Here is a 17819-nt window from a genome sequence, read left to right as displayed (position 1 = left end):
ACAGAATACTTCATCACAAAGTTACAACATATGTTATTTACAGTTTTTCCTCTCACATCAAAAATCAAAACTCCGAAAGTGAGGTACTTTCCCTTACAATTCCAGCCCCCTGGTTCCATTAGTCCACAAACTATTACATATTATCTCCATTCTCACCTGAGTTACCCCTTAAATATTAAGCAACTACTTACATGAATGCTCTCGTATTGTGCCCCTATGGCATCTCTTCTGCAAGCAGCAATGCTTGTTTCAACACCACCCAAGGTTCCTCATCTTTCAAATCACAATTAATTACATCTTACAATAACTCACTCTTACTACTATAACTCCTTTTCACACTCATCACACCTTCTCATGTTTGGGCAGTTAGCCAGTCCAACAGTATCTGATGTACAGAGGATTGCATTGTCTAGCTGCCCTCCACCTAAGGTAGATGAAGGCTGCACAAAGCGGAGTCAACATTAAAGTGGTGCTTGTATTTGTGATGCTTATGGTCTTGTTCATTCACTGTTGCTCCTCTCAATACTGCTGAACATCTGAAAGCGTCTGCTCCACTGGAACACACCCCTCTTGCATGTCTATGAGCCAGTTCGGGGACAGTATTATGTTAGGATTTAATGTTTCGTTTAGGTAAGTCAGGTTTTTCACTGGAAGTATCACCAGCTTCTCTGACCAGTATGACTGAGGCTGCGTAATGTTCAACTTGGTTTTCCCAAAAACAAAAGTTGAAAGATGAAAGGTGAAACATCTGCCTGGTTATGTCACAGTCCATTCCATTAATAATTATTCCACCCATGTGCCAAGCCAAACATTTAGGTTACTCGAGCTTATCTTGTTCATAGCAGTTTGCTACTACAACTTCAGTACTGTTTACAGAAAACACCCTGTGCAAACACACTTGATGAAAATAGGGTCAGGTGGACAATCCTGACATCTTCCTTTACCAAATTACCAAGTTCAACTGTACCTCGCAAATGCCAGCACCTGTATGTACATCCAGGTCGGGCAGATAATAACCCTCTCCCTCTGACAATGTTTGAGTCCCGTTAGTGACATAACCACACGGCTATCACCATCTTCTGTGATCAGTAGTATCTCCTGTGTTTTTACTTGGACAAATTTCCCCAAAGTTCTCCATTTTATTGGGTATGCATGTGTATGGTGTAACATTTGAATCTGGCTACTGGAAACTGTACCAGTATGTACAGTTGCACTAGACATGTTCTGGTCACGACTGCTGCAATATGACAAACCGTCAATTCAACTAGTCTGCTCCTAATTCCAGTGGCAACTCCTGCATTTTCTGTATGCCTACCAAAAACTGATCCAGCATTGATAGAACTGGGCTAAGCTGCCCGTGCACCGCATATAGGACTGTTCCTTACAATTCCTCTACTACTACCCAAGTATCCCACAAGCTATCAGCCAAAGACTGCAACAATCTTGCTACTGCCATTCTCCTATCCAAAGTATCCATCTGAGCTTCTGTAACTCCTAGATTATTGCCCACCATCTATACTGCTGTTTTTTAGTATGTCTTTCCCTTCCATCTCACTCTGTAAATCCATAAACATATTTTCCCAATAATTTACCTCATTAAACATTTCCCAAGCATTCAGTGTCTGCTTCAATGCCCAATGACAGTACTCCTGTTTTCAATTATAATACCTGCAGCGACCCCCCTCCCCCCCCCCCCTCCCAATCCACTCCTGGTGAAGACGTGCAACCTGGTAAGATAAAGCCTCCCCTCTGATTTCGACCCACGGCAACCTGGGAAACGGGGACTCCCATCACCACCCCCCCCCCCCCCCACCAAAAGGTCTGCCATTATACAGACATAAAAGAACACTCAACCCTCAAATACTTAACTTTCCAACAAATGAGCATAAAAGACAAAACTTCTTCCCACCATTCTCATTTCCTACTGATATAATGATCATTTATGTTCCTGAATAACATGTACACACTAATCCAAATGTATACTACCCCGTTTACTCCCTTGGCCTTAATGCATACGGAACCCTTTGTACAGGTTATGCAAGGTTTCTGCACTTCCTCACCTTCCTACTCCCGTACTTTTACGCCCAAAGCATTACGTTACCTGTGTCAAAGCATCTGGAGCACCTGAAAATGGCTTGGCATTTACCAGTGATATTGTTTCAACTACCCAATTTGGCCCTTGGTAATAAGTAACAAATTTCTTGTCCTTACCTTTCGGAATGTACGGGTTCAGTAACATTACCCTCTGGCTGATTTTATATGATGGTAACATGCCCACATGATTCCCTAACCACTCTTGGCATTCCAAAGCTCTGGTGTTATTCCCTGCACATGTTTCCAAATTTCCCTTGTCTTTTTAGCAAAATCCTTAGCGAACTCCCTGCCCTTGCCATTTCTTCGCCCTATTTTGTCAAACAGTGACAGCATGTGCCTTCCGTAAACTACCTCATATGGTGAAAACACTGTCACAGAATGGACTTTTGAATTATATGCACTCCCATTGAAGGATAAATATATGTTCCAATTGTTAAGGTGCATGCCCACATAGTGACTCAACATCTTCCCACTGTGCGATGTACCCACTCCGCCCTACCATTAGCCTGAGGGTGTAATGGACTCATCATTAACTTCTTAACCCTTACAAAATTACATAGCTGCTTCAAAAAACCAGACATAAAATTGTCCCTTGGTCAGTGATCATAGTTTCTGGCACCTCAAATTTGAGCAACCAGCTGCTAACCAATGCTTGTGCAGCTGTTGGTGCCTGTTAGGGATGGCAATCATTTCCACATATCTAGAAAAAATGATCAATAGTGGTCAACACGAATCGATTCCCAGCAGAAGTCTTGTTGAATGGTCAGAGGACATCCAAATTAACATTCTGAAAGGCTCTATTGCTTCTAGTAACCTCTGCAAAGGTTCATATCTGCCCGCTGTGTGCACTGTACCACCAACCCCTTACATACTGATCGACATCCTTTATCCTAGACTTCCACAAGTGCCGCTCTGCTACTCACCAACTTCTTGTTCTACAACCCCTGTGTCCTGAAAATAATGTGGTTATGCACTTCTTTCAGTACTTCCTCCTTTAGGTTTGCAGGCACCACTACTCATGGCTCCAACCTTCTTGTCTTACACAATAACTGGCCCACAAAGTGAATTATAGCTCAGACTCATACTGTTTACATTTAAAGTCAGCCCATTCCGCTGTTTGCCATTCTGCAAGGTTGTGACCTAGTGTCTCTATCACTGCTACTTTCCAGCTTAAACTATCTGTGTTCATATGTCTCTTACCAAGCTTGTGTGCTAATTCACTTACCCTCAATACCCATTTAGTTAGCCTACTCGAATGGACCTAAAGCCCCAAAAACCACTTAATGGCTGCACAGTCCCTTGCTACTTTAAACTTCTTTCCCTACAAATAACACCCGATATACATGCTTCCATGTATTACACTAAGTATCTCCTCCGTTGTTGTGTAGTTTTTTCGCACTCTGATCAACTGTCTAGAAGCATATGCTACCCAACGCTCCTCTCTGTTCACTACTTCAATGAGAACACACCCTAGGACCCGATTCGAAGCACCCATTATCAAAATAAACTCTTTCTCATAGTCTGGAACAATTAGTACTGGACATGACATCAAAACTCTCTTTAACTCCTCAAACTCATCTTGGCATACCTTTGTCCATTCGAAATTTACCCCCATTTTTAACTGTTGTGCATGTGGTCCCACTATATCTGCAAACTCTTATTAATTTTGTATAATTCCCTAACCCCAGGAAAGATTGTAGCTCCTTAGTATTACTAGGAATCAGAAATTCTTGCACTGCTTTTGCCAACCTCAGATAGGTTTAACCCTTCCACTGTTAATAATGTGCCATAAACACATAACTACTTTTAATCCAAAATGACATTTCCCTATGTTAAGTTCTAAATTTGCTGCTCGTAAAATTTTTAAAGCCCTCCTGCAAAAACTGCATATGCTGTGCTATATCCTTCACGAAAATGATGTCATCCAGGTATACTGTGCACTGGTGAGGTTTCAGTCCCCTCAGACTCTGTCCAGCAAACGCTAAAATGTTGCCAAATGGCATCCTACAATACTGAAAATTGCCCCAGGGGACTGAGAACACTGTTTCCAGATGGTCCTTCGGGTTTACTTCTATCTGAGATCTTCAGGTTTAAGATACAGAAGTACTTGCACTGGCACAAATTGTCAACAGCTTCATTGATGTTTGGGATCGGATATGCATTGGTTGTAGTTTTGCTGTCAAGATGTCTGTAGTCACAACAGAATCTATATTTTCTGACCTCATCCTGAGATTTTTTCGGTACAACTATGACCGCTGCCATCCAACAACTAGTGTTTTGCTCTATTACCTCATCTGCAAACTGTTGCTCAATTAATTCCTCTTATACTGGTTGCATATGGTGTGGGTCTACGATATACCAGTGACTCAGCTCCTGTAGTGATACAACGTTGTGTTACAGGAGTTGCTGTTAAGGCTAATTCTCAAATTCAAACAATAATTTCTTGATTTCCAATCTATCCGTACCTCTAAGATGATCTAACTACCTACGCAATGCAGTTTTATCAGCAGTTTGTACATTACACTGCTGCACACTGGTCGAGTCTCTACTCATATCATCCAGGACTTCCAAACTAGCTACAACATTCCCTTGGTGAGCTGTTCTTCGTTGGCATCTAAATTATATAAATTCAGGGGCACTATTTACCTGTCCAATTCCTCCCCTAAGCATACTGTGCTTCTCCTGACAAAAGCAACATGATGTGTCTAATTCATCACTTTCTGCCAACAGTTCTACCAAGCACAATTCTTTAAGAGGAACATGGAGAATTTAATGACCACTGACTCTCAAGGTCCATATGCACCACCAACACAAGTGCCCCATCATCTCATAAAAACTTGTGCTTTCTACCTTCACTATTCGTACTATACTACATTTTGCCTCTTCATTTGTATTAGTTGCAGCAACACCTATCAGGAACTCTGTTTGGCAGGCCTGGGGTTCCCTTTTGCATTTAACACCTGCTTATTCGACTCTTGTTTCTCCTTACCATTCCTACCATCAAGATGGTGGTGCCTAACCACTTTACATCTACTGCAATGAGGTTGGCAACACTACTTCTGCACATGTCCCATTCTCCCACCTCTGTAACACCTCACATTAGTAGAGAAAACTACTCTCTTATCCCGTATTCCTGTTACTACATTAATTTCTTCAAACTCTGTGGCTAATCTGACCACAGTGTATAAGTCCCTCACGCTATTTGTTCTCGTTCTTCTACATATCAGGTACAAGCCCCTCAAAAATGTGTCCAGTGCTCTATTCCATTTCATGGAGTGTGACTATTTGCTTCATCACTTTCACTTAATTCATATGTCTGCACATTCACTTTATATATTCTGGCCACAAACTTCTCTACTGACTCATTATGCTTCTTTGACATAGTACTTAATTGCTCATGAAAAAACCTCGCACTGTTTTGCTTCTTCTTCCTATGTAGCAGGCCTTCTTTTCAATTCCTCAAATTTCTGTTCTCCTCTTAAGCCCCCTTGTACATGTCTTGGCTTCCCCTACCCACTATAACTTCATCATCTATAATAACTGATCCTGTGATCACCTCCTAATATTAGCTGTTAACTGATGGTCATCCAGAAAGGACATCAAGTTATCAATCGACTTTTCTGAGAAGGGTTTGATAAAAATGGCTGTAGCTGAATCTAACAAAGGAGTGGTTTGATTGGCTAATTCCAACTCGCCCTCCCTGGCTGTAAGGTTATTATGCAAGTCCGCATTATCTGCTTTCAACTGAGTCATTTCGTTAACCAGTGGTTGATCTGCCTCCCACGTAGTGACACCCTCTACTTGAGATTGCCATTGCAGAACCGTAATCACCAATATACACTAAAAGCTACAAAATTTACTCATAACGAACTGTATTAAATTACACACACTTATATCTCACTTTTTATCATTGCTATTAAATATATTCCTTGAGGTGGTGACAATTAGTACAAATTACTGGTATTAATACTGTACATGGTGCAAACTGACCTTACAAGTTACACTGAGACCCCATCTTATAGACCGAAAATAAAGCTCCTTTGAATTACCATGGAGTTTCAAAAGAACAGCCAGTCCCCCTGACTATACAAACGTACCCTCAAATCATCATGCATCACCTACTTGGACTCCATACCCTCTACACACAAAACAAGAAAAACAACCACAAGAACTAACTGTCTGCTCACTCATCCCACTGTCTGATGAAACTGCGTGCTGCAGTTGTGAAGATATGCTGCATGTAGGTTGACTCTGCTGGCACCATCTGCCAGATGATGGCCATAAGTACTTCTGACACCACTCTATAATGACCCGGAGGTGAATTGGAATGTTATGGTGCAGAGATGGTGGAGTGGTAGGTTGTGGAGGTGGAAATGCTCGTCAGGGGTGGCTAGGAAAACTCTGCTGCAACTTAATTTATAGTGTGCCTAACTTGTAAGTAATAACTCTGGCAGGGCATATGAAAGACAGCAATTCTCTTCTATTATCTTCCTGTCACAGGATGGATTTCTTTTTAGTATCTTTTGTTGTCACTAGAAAACAACAGGAAATACAATTTGTGATTATCTCTCCTAACTCAGCTAGTGCCTTTTTTCATCTTCCAGGAGCAATATTTATCTGCAGTTACACTGCATTATTTTGTTATTGTTAGTTATTGCTAAATGATAATGTCAGGTTTCACAAATTGACTGCCAAACAACAGAATAAAAAAAGCAGTTTTAAAGATAAAACATTCATCCTATGAGTGGACAAGTGACTATTCCTTCTGCAGGGTCATGTAGCCACACAGTGGGAGGGGTCTGCTACATATTGGGTTAGGTTAAGGCGCGTTATGGAGCTTCTTAGGGAAATAGCATCCAGGGCTTAATTTTACGTAACAGTCATTAAGGAACAATTACAGAAAAATGAGGTGAACTTGGAATTTTGTACTTGACAGTAGATTTTATACCTCCTATTAGTACCAAACATCTTTTCAATGGCTAAAGGGTGCTCTCTCTCTCTCTCTCTCTCTCTCTCTCTCTCTCTCTCTCTCTCTCTCTCTCTCTGTGTGTGTGTGTGTGTGTGTGTGTGTGTGTGTGTGTGTGTGTGTGTGTGTGTGTGTGTGTCCACAGCCTTTGGATTAGATGAAGAAATGACACCTATGTAACATGCAGCCTGAGAGTGTACCTTCTATTATCCAACAGTCGGTCAACAGATAGGGTGATACTCTAAAAGTATCAGAGTTTGAAGTACCAAACAAAGACATTGTCAGCATCTTTGCAAATATTTTCTTGGTGAATGTGGCTACAGTTTTAAAAATGCCTAAAATTCACACACATCTGCTCACATTTGCTCTCACATTCACCCATGCAATCTCATTAGCTATCAAACTGTGACATTGCCAATATGTAGTATGTTCAAAAATGTTCTAAATTTATTGGCAGAGAAACAGACACAAAACTACACTGATAGTGTGGTTTTCTGATCACCTATAAAATAAATTTATGAGCCAACAATCCTGGCAAAACTATTGCCTAATCATTTAAAAAGCAAATCAGATTATTCAGGAAATTAGAAAGACTTGCTAACTCTGTTCATCCACAATTCACAGAAAGTTGTAAATACAGGTGTCTCAAATACCATGTTCCTTGAGTTCCAAAAGGCTTTTGATACAGTCCTACACTGCCACCTAATGAACAAAATTCGAGCGTATGACATATCAGATCAGCTGTGAGACTGGACTGAGAAGTTTCTAGCTAACAGAACACAGCATATCATCCTCAATGGAGAGAAGTCTTCAGACATGAAAGTAACTTTGGGTGTGTCCCACAGGAGTGGTATAGGACCATTACATGTCACAATACATATAAATGACCTAGTAGATAATGTCAGAAGTTCCACGAGGCTTTTCGTGGTTCATGCTGTTATATACACAGAAGCAAACACCAGAAAGTTTTAGCAAAATGCGGGAAGACATGCAGATGATTCATGCTCGGAGCAGGGAATGGTAACTGACCTTCAACATAAACAAATTTAACATATTGTGAACACGTAGACAGAAAGACCTTTATTATAAGACTACACAATTACAGAACCATCACTGGAAGCAGTTACTTCCATGAAATATCTATGAGTATGCATACAATGCAGTTTGAAGTGGAATAACCACATAAATTAATCACAAGTAAGGCAGATCCTAGATTGAGAAATTATTCATTTGACCAATACTTGAATATTGTTGATCAATATGATCTCTGTACCAGATAGGACTGTTAGAGGAAATAGAGCAGATCCAAAGAAAAGCAGCATGTTTCATTACAGGTTCATTTAGTAAGGATGAAAATGTCAGAGTTGCTCGGCTAACTCCAAGGGCAGATGCTGCAAGAGAGGTGTTCTGTATCAAATTATTGTCTACTGTAAAGGTTCGGACAGTGTATATTCCTATAAGAGCCAACCAATATATTGCATACCTCGCAAAAAGACCATGAAGATAAAATTAGGGAGATTCCAGCCCACATGGAGGCATAGCAGCGATCGTTCTTCCCGCAAACCATATGCAACTCATGCAAGAAAAGGGGTAAGTGATACTGGTCCACAAGTACAATCTGCCACACACTGTAAGGTGGCTTGTGGAGTGAAAATGTACATATCACACCATCTGATAAAACAGAGGGCAGAGCAATTACAAACAAGTCTCTATCTCCATCCATGAATATAAAGCAGTTACTTAAAATGACGGCTTGACAATTGCAAATACACGCTCGCAACATACCGAAATCTCAAAATCTCAATGGACCTCTCCCCAAAGCACGAAGTCAGTCCTACAATTTTTGACTATGTGCAATCTGTAGAAGAGTGTAAATCTCATTCTATCTACATAGCTACGAGACGGTATGCAACAAAAGGATGTTTACTAATCTCGGCTTACTGACCCCCAATTTCAGTCACACTTCTTTTCCATCTATGTACAACGCCTATTGCAATAACAAGATGATGGCTATTGCTTCATGTGTTGTCAGCACCATTTTTTCCATTTAAATAATGAAACTACTCATTCTCTACCACGGTATTTATGATATCTGTTATTTGTTTGCCTGTGAGGAAGCGTGGGAATTTGGTATTTCACAGCCACTGCAATCTTTTCAGTAACAGTAATGGGCAATTTGGAGAATGACACATTGAACATATAATGGCAAGAGCAATGGTTAATATTAACATTTTTCCTTGCTTCCGTGTTGTAATTTAACTTATTTGTGGCCTGTTCCACTGTCAAAAAGAGACTTTACTGATTTTGGTTGCTGCACAGCATTAATGGTCTACTTCACTTCAGCATGTGGTATCATTACTGGCCTTAGTTTTTTGAATCAATTTTTATTTAGCACAGATGATCAGTCGCTGTTACCAGCCTGATTTCGGTCGTAACAACTAACTTACACTGCAGAGAATGGACATTCTACACCTGATTTTCTCCTCTCATTGTTTATTTGGCCCTTATAGATGCTCACTGACTAATTTCTTGCAGGACACTACTCCACAAATTTAATTAAATAAGTTTTGTGGAACTCAGATATCATAGAATAATAATTAAGTTTGTTAAGACTTAATAAGTTTAACACCTTATCTGAAATTTGCCATTTTAATTAGCATATACCATTTTGAAAACTCTCTGGATATTTCAAGTTAATTATAATTCCCTATTATCCTTCTTGTACAAAGAAAATGGACACCTTACCAAAGATTCCCTTTTCACTGAATTCACTACACTCAGCTGGTGGCTACACGGGTAGCGGAGGCTGTGTGGCGTGGACTGGGCGGTTTTTTAGGTTAGAAGGCCTCGGGAAAGTACAGGGTGGGCTGCAATCTCAAAGAGTGCATGGCAAATACAGGATGTGCTTGGATCAAGGAACAGACAGAATTATAGTTGTAAATTGTTGTAGTTGTCCTGGGAAAGTCCCTGAGCTTCAAGCGCTAATAGAAAGCACAGAAGCTGAAATCATTATAGGTACAGAAAGCTGGCTAAAGCCTGTAATAAGTTCTGCAGAAATTTTTACGAAGTCTCAGACGGTATTCAGGAAAGATATATTAGGCAGAATTGGTGGTGGAGTGTGTGTCTGTCAGTAGTGGTTTATCTTGTAGTGAAGTCGAAGTAGATACTCCGTGCAAATTGGTATGGGTGGAGGTTATACTTAACAGCCAAACTAAGTTAATAATTGGCTCCTTCTACCGACCCCCAGACTCCGATGATATAGTTGCTGAACAGTTCAGAGAACATTTGAGTTTCGTAACAAGTAAATACCCCACTCATACGGTTATAGTTGGTGGGGACTTCAACTTTGCCTTGATATGTTGGCAAAAATACTTGTTCAAAACCAGTGGTAGGCAGAAAACATCTTCCAAGATTGTCCTAAATTATTTCGAGCAGTTAGTCCATGAACCCACACGAAAAGTAAATGGTTAAGAAAACACACTTGACCTCTTAGCCACAAACAATCCAGAGCTAATAGAGAGCATGATGACTGATACAGGGATTAGTGATCACAAGGTCATTGTAGCTAGGCTCAATACCGTTTCTTCCAAATCCACCAGAAACAAACACAAAATAATTTTATTTAAAAAAGCGGATAAAGTGTCACTAGAAGTCTTCCTAAGAGACAATCTCCATTCCTTCCGAACTGACTATGCAAATGTAGACGAGATGTGGCTCAAATTCGAAGATATAGTAGCAACAGCAATTGATAGATTCATACCTCATAAACTGGTAAGAGATGGAACTGATCCCCCATGGTACACAAAACAGGTCCGAACGCTGTTGCAGAGGCAATGGAAAAAGCATGCGAAGTTCAGAAGAACACGAAATCCTGAAGATTGGCTAAAATTTACAGACGCGCGAAATCTGGCACGGACTTCAATGCGAGATGCCTTTAATAGGTTCCACAACGAAACATTGTCTCGAAATTTGGTAGAAAATCCGAAGAAATTCTGGTCGTATGAAAAGTACACAAGCGGCAAGACGCAGTCAATACCTTTGCTGCGCAGTGCCGATTGTACTGTTACCGACAACTGTGCCGCTAAAGCGGAGTTATTGAACGCAGTTTCCCTAAATTCCTTCACCAGGGAAGACGAATGGAATATTCCAGAATTTGAAACATGAACAGCTGCTAGCACGAGTTTCTTAGAAGTAGATACCTTAGGGGTTATGAAGCAACTAAAATCGCTTGATACGGTCCAGATTTTATGCCAATTAGGTTCCTTTCAGATTACGCTGATACAATAGCTCCCTACTTAGTAATCATATACAACCACTCGCTCACCGATAGATCTGTACCTACAGATTGGAAAATTGCGCAGGTCATACCAGTGTTTAAGAAGGGTAGTAGGAGTAATCCATCGAACTACAGACCTCTATCATTGACGTCGGTTTGCAGTAGGGTTTTGGAGCATTATGAATCAACTCAAAGGGAACGATCTATTGATAAATCAGCATGGTTTCGAAAAAACATCGTTCTTGGGCAACGCAGCTAGCTCTTTATTCGCACGAAGTAATGACTGCTATCGACAGGGGAACTCAAGTTGATTCCGTATTTCTAGATTTCCAGAAAGCTTTCGACACAGTTACTCACAAGCAACTTCTAATCAAGCTGCGGGCCTATGGGGTATCACCTCAGTTGTGCGACTGGATTTGTGATTTCCTGTCAGGAAGGTTGCAGTTTGTAGTAATAGATGGCAAATCGTCGAGTAAAACTGAAGTGATATCAGGTGTTCCCCAGGGAAGCGTCCTGGGACCTGTGCTGTTCCTGATCTACATAAATGACCTGGATGACAATCTGAGCAGTTCTCTTAGGTTGTTAGCAGATGATGCTGTAATTTACCATCTAGTAAGGTCATCCGAAGACCAGTATCAGTTGCAAAGCAATTTGGAAAAAGATTGCTGTATGGTGTGGCAGGTGGCAGTTGACGCTAAATAACGAAAAGTGTGAGGTGATCCACACGAGTTCGAAAAGAAATCCATTGGAATTCGATTACTTGATAAATAGTACAATTCTCAAGGCTGTCAATTCAACTAAGTACCTGGGTGTTAAAATTACAAACAATTTCAGTTGGAAAGACCACATAGATAATATTGTGGGGAAGGCGAGCCAAAGGTTGTGTTTCATTGCCAGGACACTTAGAAGACGCAACAAGTCCACTAAAGAGACAGCTTACCACATTGCTGTGTGGTGCAGTATCCTTACCAGGTGGGATTGACAGAGGACATCGAAAGGGTCCAAAAAGGGCAGTTCGTTTTGTATTATCACGTAACAGGGGAGAGAGTGTGGCAGATATGATATGCGAGTTGGGATGGAAGTCATTAAAGCAAAGACATTTTTCGTCGCGGCGAGATCTATTTACGAAATTTCAGTCACCAACTTTCTCTTCCGAATGCGAAAATATTTTGTTGAGCCCAACCTACATAGGTAGAAATGATCATCAAAATAAAATAAGAGAAATCAGAGCTTGAACAGAAAGGTTTAGGTGTTTGTTTTTCCCGCGTGCTGTTCGGGAGTGGAATGGTAGAGAGATAGTATGATTGCGGTTCGATGAACCCTCTGCCAAGCACTTAAATGTGAATTGCAGAGTTATCATGTAGATGTAGATGTAGACTTGTCATAATCAATTCCAGACATAAGAAAGTTGGATAGAGGTCAACACACTAACCATAGATTGCACTTTAATTATGCAGGTAAATGTTATTTGTGTGAAAAATTAAATCAAATAGTACGAGAAAGGATTGAAGTGAAAACCTTATATATAAAAAACAGTTTGTTTGGAAGTAAAAGTAGTCCTACAGAATCGTTTTTGGAGTATAACAGCCTTCACTATGCAAACGTGAAGGCAAAGTACTTGTCAATAACATCATAAATGACAGTACACTCAAAATAATATCACAAAACATCCAATATCTTACTGACAAAATTGAACAAACTGACAAATTTCTGAGTGGTAGTAGTCCTTCTCATATTTATTTTGTGAACGAACTACAGTGCAAAACTGAAGAAATGAGTAGCATTAATTTAAGTAATTATAAAACTGTCAGTGTCTGTCATAGGAAACAGCGTAAAGGCGGTGGCGTTGGTATTTATGTCAAAAATAATGTCCAGAGCAAAAAAATTGACTTGGTGGATAATTTTGCACGCAGGATGGTTTTTTAAATAGCTGCAATAGGAATAAAGCTGAGAAACAGCAGTTTAATAATAGCTAGCCTATACAGATCCCCTAACAGTAACATGAAAGAATTCTTTTGTCATTTACAGGAACGTGTTGATAAACTTTCACCTCATAAAAAGCAGACTATCATAGTAGTAGATGTGAACACTGACTCCTTAATAATAGTATGAATTATCTTAGATATATTGATAGGTTTCAGCCCTATAATTACAGTCATGTGAGTTCAACACCAACAAAAATGAGATGTGACTCTCTGACATGTACTGACTATGTTATTACAAACTTAAGCAAGGAAGACCTTGTAGTCAGAACTGTTGAGAACCACATTCCAGATCATAATGCATTAGTTCTAGAGCTTCATACAGACAAAGTAGTAGTATCTCATGGGGTCCTATAAAAGAAAGCTAGACTATCACACTTTAAAGGAAACTCTGGCACACACAAACTGGGATCAGGTAGGCCTATATGAGACAGAAAATATTAATGAAAGGTGAGACAAATTTTATACAACATTAACCCATTATCTTAATCAAGGGTGCCAAGTGGTCAAAATACTAAGGAGAACTGACAATTCCAGTAATCTTAAACTTCCCCCTAATGGAATAAAATTACAGGAGATATGAAGGATTTATATATTCTTTTCAGAGACACCAAACTGCAGTACTTCCAATCTACATACCAAGTCTGTAGAAAACCTACAGGGAAGCACTTAAGACATTAACAGCACAGATGTATGCAGAAAAGATGAGGAAATCCAGTAATAAGAAACATGCAGGAGGGGGGATATACAATGCAGTGTGGCAGTGTGCAATAATATAACAAGAGGCAATGAAAAAATTGCTGAGTGACCCAAAGGAATGAGAGATTCACAGACCAATTTAGTAAGATGAGCAGGGAAGATGTGACTGACCCACCAAAAGTGCTAAAACCCAGCAACGTCAGTAATTCATTTTTCCTGAGGTGTGCTACAGAATTGGAAACCCTGAAAACCATTTTCAGTTTAAAAGCAAATACATCCAGTGCTGGGATGACACCTCAGCTGAACTTCTGAAAGAATGCAAAAATTATTTAATAATGCCACTACAACATTTAATAAACAGCTCTTTCACTCAGAGGTGATTCCCTCACTTGCCAAAAGTCACTAGTGCATAAAAAGGGAATATCTACTGACATACAAAATTATAGGCTCTTTCATTGACATCAATACTTAGGAAGTGGTTGGAAAGGCTACTTCTTGCATGAATTATTGTTCTGTAAGAACAATTTATTAAAAGGCTATAAGCATAGTTTTAGGAAGGGCAGGTCTACAATAACAGCTGTAGCTACATTTTTTTTTCTTCAAGTGTTATTGAATAAACTTGATGGAAATAAAAGTTATTGGTGCCTTTTTAGACCTATCCAATGCTTTGACTCATTCTATTCTTCTATGTAAATTAGGAACTTATGGAGTCAGAGGAGTGGCTTTAGATTTGTTAAGATCCTATATTACTGACAGAAGACAATGTGTTAAGCTGTAGCATACAACTGGGGGACACATATTAAACAGTAAAATCATCTTATAAAATTCTTGACTGTAGAGTTTGTTTTGTTTATTGTGCACATCAATGACATAATAATTGCATAAAATTCAAACCTAGTAAATTATGCCGACGATGCCTCCTCCATAAGCTGAGGCTCTAAAAAAGCAGTGAAAATAATACAGAGTACATTAGCCTTATGTCAGAATATGCACCATAAAACAAACTGGCACTAAATGAGGACAAAGAAGTTCTGATGGAGTTTCTGCTGAATTATAAATCAAGACAACTGGATACTGGGCCATAGTTATCAGTTGAAACAAGTGATAAAACACAAATTTCTAAATATTATAGTAGATTAACATCTTACGTGGATGGAGCACATCACCTACATGTGTAAAAAATCTCCTGTAACACCTACATGCTAAAACACCTTTCTACCATAATAGTGCCACCTGTCTTAAGACAAATCTGTTTTGGAATTACACACACTCACCTACAGTATGGTATTGAGATTTGGGGTGGGGCACCAATGGTATACATGTGCCCACAATAGAATAATTAGGATAATAGCTAATACTAGTAAACATCAGTCCTATAGAGAATAATACTTAAGTATAACATACTAACAGTATATTCATTGTACACTGAAGCACCAAAGAAACTGGCATAGGCATGTGTATTCAAATACAGAGATATGTAAACAGGCAAAATATGGCACTGTGGTCGGCAATGACTATATAAGACAACAAGTGTCTGGTGCAGTCCTTAGATTGGTTACTGCTATTACAATGGTAGGTTATCAATATTTAAATGAGTCTGAATGTGGTGTTATAGTCGACACACAAGCAATGGGACACAGCATTCCGTGAGTGTACCGTGAATATCAAGAATCTGGTAAAACATCAAATCTCCGACACTGCTGTGGCCAGAAAAAGATCCTGCAAGAACGAGACTAACAACAACTGAAGAGAATCATTCAGTGTTAAGGAAGTGCAACCCTTCCAAAAACTGCTGCAAATTTCAATGCTGGGCCACCAACCAGTGTCATCGATACGGGCTTTCTGAGTCCACTCATCTACCCTTGATGATTGGAAGACACAAAGCCTTATGCCTCGCCTGGGCCCGTAAACACTGACATTGGACTGATGATGACTGAAACATGTTTCCTGGTCAGACTAGTCTCATTTCAAATTGTATCAAGGGGATGTATGTGTATGGGTATGAATCCTGCATGTCAGCAGGTGATTGTAATGGTGTGGGGCATCTGCAGTTGGAGTGATATGGGATCCCTGATACGTCTAGATATAACTGAAAGGTGACATGTACGTAAGCATCCTGTCTGATCACCTGCAACCATTCATGTCCATTGTGCATTCTGACGGACTTGGGCAATTCCAACAGCACAATGTGACACCCCACATATCCAAAATTGCAACAGAGTGGCTCCAGGAACACTCTTCTGAGTTTAAACACTTCCACTACCCACCAAACTCACCAGATATGAACATTACTGAGCATATATGGGATGCCTTGCAATATGCTGTTCAGAAGATATATCCACCCTATCGTACTCTTATGGATTTATGGACAGCCCTGCAAGATTCATGATGTCAATTCCCTCCAACACTACTTCAGACATTAGTGGAGTCCATGCCACGTAGTGTTGCAGCACTTCTGTGTGCTCGCAGAGGCCCTACACGATATTAGGCAGATGTACCAATTTCTTTTGCTTTTCAGTGTATAACATGGTCTTACGTCATGTCAAAGGTGCAACCTGCTGGATTCCACAACTGCTCACACCCATTCAAAACACCCACTGAACGAAGGCAGAAATGTTGCTGCTGTGTCAAGTCAATTCGTGAGACTTCTCTGGTGACCCAATCTCCATTTACTGGGTGCATCACTACAACCCCAAGATGAAGGAGTAAAGCAAGCAACTCACTCTGCCAAAGACACAGTCACATGAACTGCTTCTTTGGGCTCTCAAATTTTACCTTGCCCCTTTTTTTCTCCCGACATGGCACCCAGCTACTTCCTCCCCTTCTCTGATGAAGAAACCATTGTGTGGTATGCATTTCTAGAATGATGATGAGGTGATTCTTTTTTTAAAAAAAATGTTGCTTCTACAACCAATGTCTCCAACAAATTATGCATTGTGAGGAAAAATGTGTTGCACTGCAAGGTGAATATGGACAAAAGGACAAACACCATCACCATGTTCCATGGCCTGAGCTTGAGTTTTCCACAGTGATAATTAAAACTTTGAGATTATCTCTTGAATAACATATGGCAGCAGCTTGCAATCTTTATGTTAGGGCTCTGTAATATTTCTTTCCACATTCATTCATCTTTGCTCAGTGTCTAACTGGACAGAATGATCCAGCATACTCATCCAAGACAAGGACATCACTCTTCCAATTGGAAAGAAGGAGTACAATGGAGCTTGATAGTTTTTGACAGGGAAAAAAGCTTTACGCAATGCGAATCATCATACTAACTCCAGTTCTTACCATTCTGTGAACTAACAATATTCTGACTTACAGGTGGCTCTCTTATTATATGAATAATGAACCTGCTACCTCTCTCTTTATCATTTATGGGTTCTCTTCCTTACCCTTCATTAAGAGTCTCTAACACGTAGTATAACACCAATCGCAAAAGACGAAACGAAAACAAAGTAAAACTACCGCCCAAGATATATTTATCAAAATCACCATAATTAGTTATTTATAAAAAAAATTGCATAATCACAGACTATACTGTCAAGCATATGAACAAACTAATGTTTGTAAAAGAAAATTTGATTACAAAATAGACTACAGACATAAGTAAAATTGTTCACTTTTAACCGTGGAATACACACAATAAACCCATCACCAAAAAAACTTCGATTCTAAGAGGTACTTACTGTAGTATAAGGAGAGATTATACTTTTTGTTGGAAAAAAAAGAGAGAGAATATACTATCACGATAATGTAACTGCAAGAGAATGTCATGGAACAGAAAATACTTCAATGCTCA

The 17819-nt window shown here is 39.7% G+C and overlaps 1 protein-coding gene across 1 annotated transcript in view; it reads right to left on the bottom strand.

The window, feature by feature from the left end:
- LOC124722546 (F-BAR domain only protein 2-like) overlaps window positions 1-17819 on the bottom strand; it is a 313554-nt gene that overhangs the window by 254116 nt on the left and 41619 nt on the right. The window lies entirely within an intron of this gene.

The sequence above is a fragment of the Schistocerca piceifrons genome, chromosome X, assembly GCF_021461385.2.
Source record: "Schistocerca piceifrons isolate TAMUIC-IGC-003096 chromosome X, iqSchPice1.1, whole genome shotgun sequence".
In the NCBI taxonomy this organism is placed as follows: Eukaryota; Metazoa; Arthropoda; class Insecta; order Orthoptera; family Acrididae; genus Schistocerca; species Schistocerca piceifrons.
Note: the sequence above shows the minus strand (reverse complement) of the source record. Positions and strands in the feature narration are given on the sequence as shown.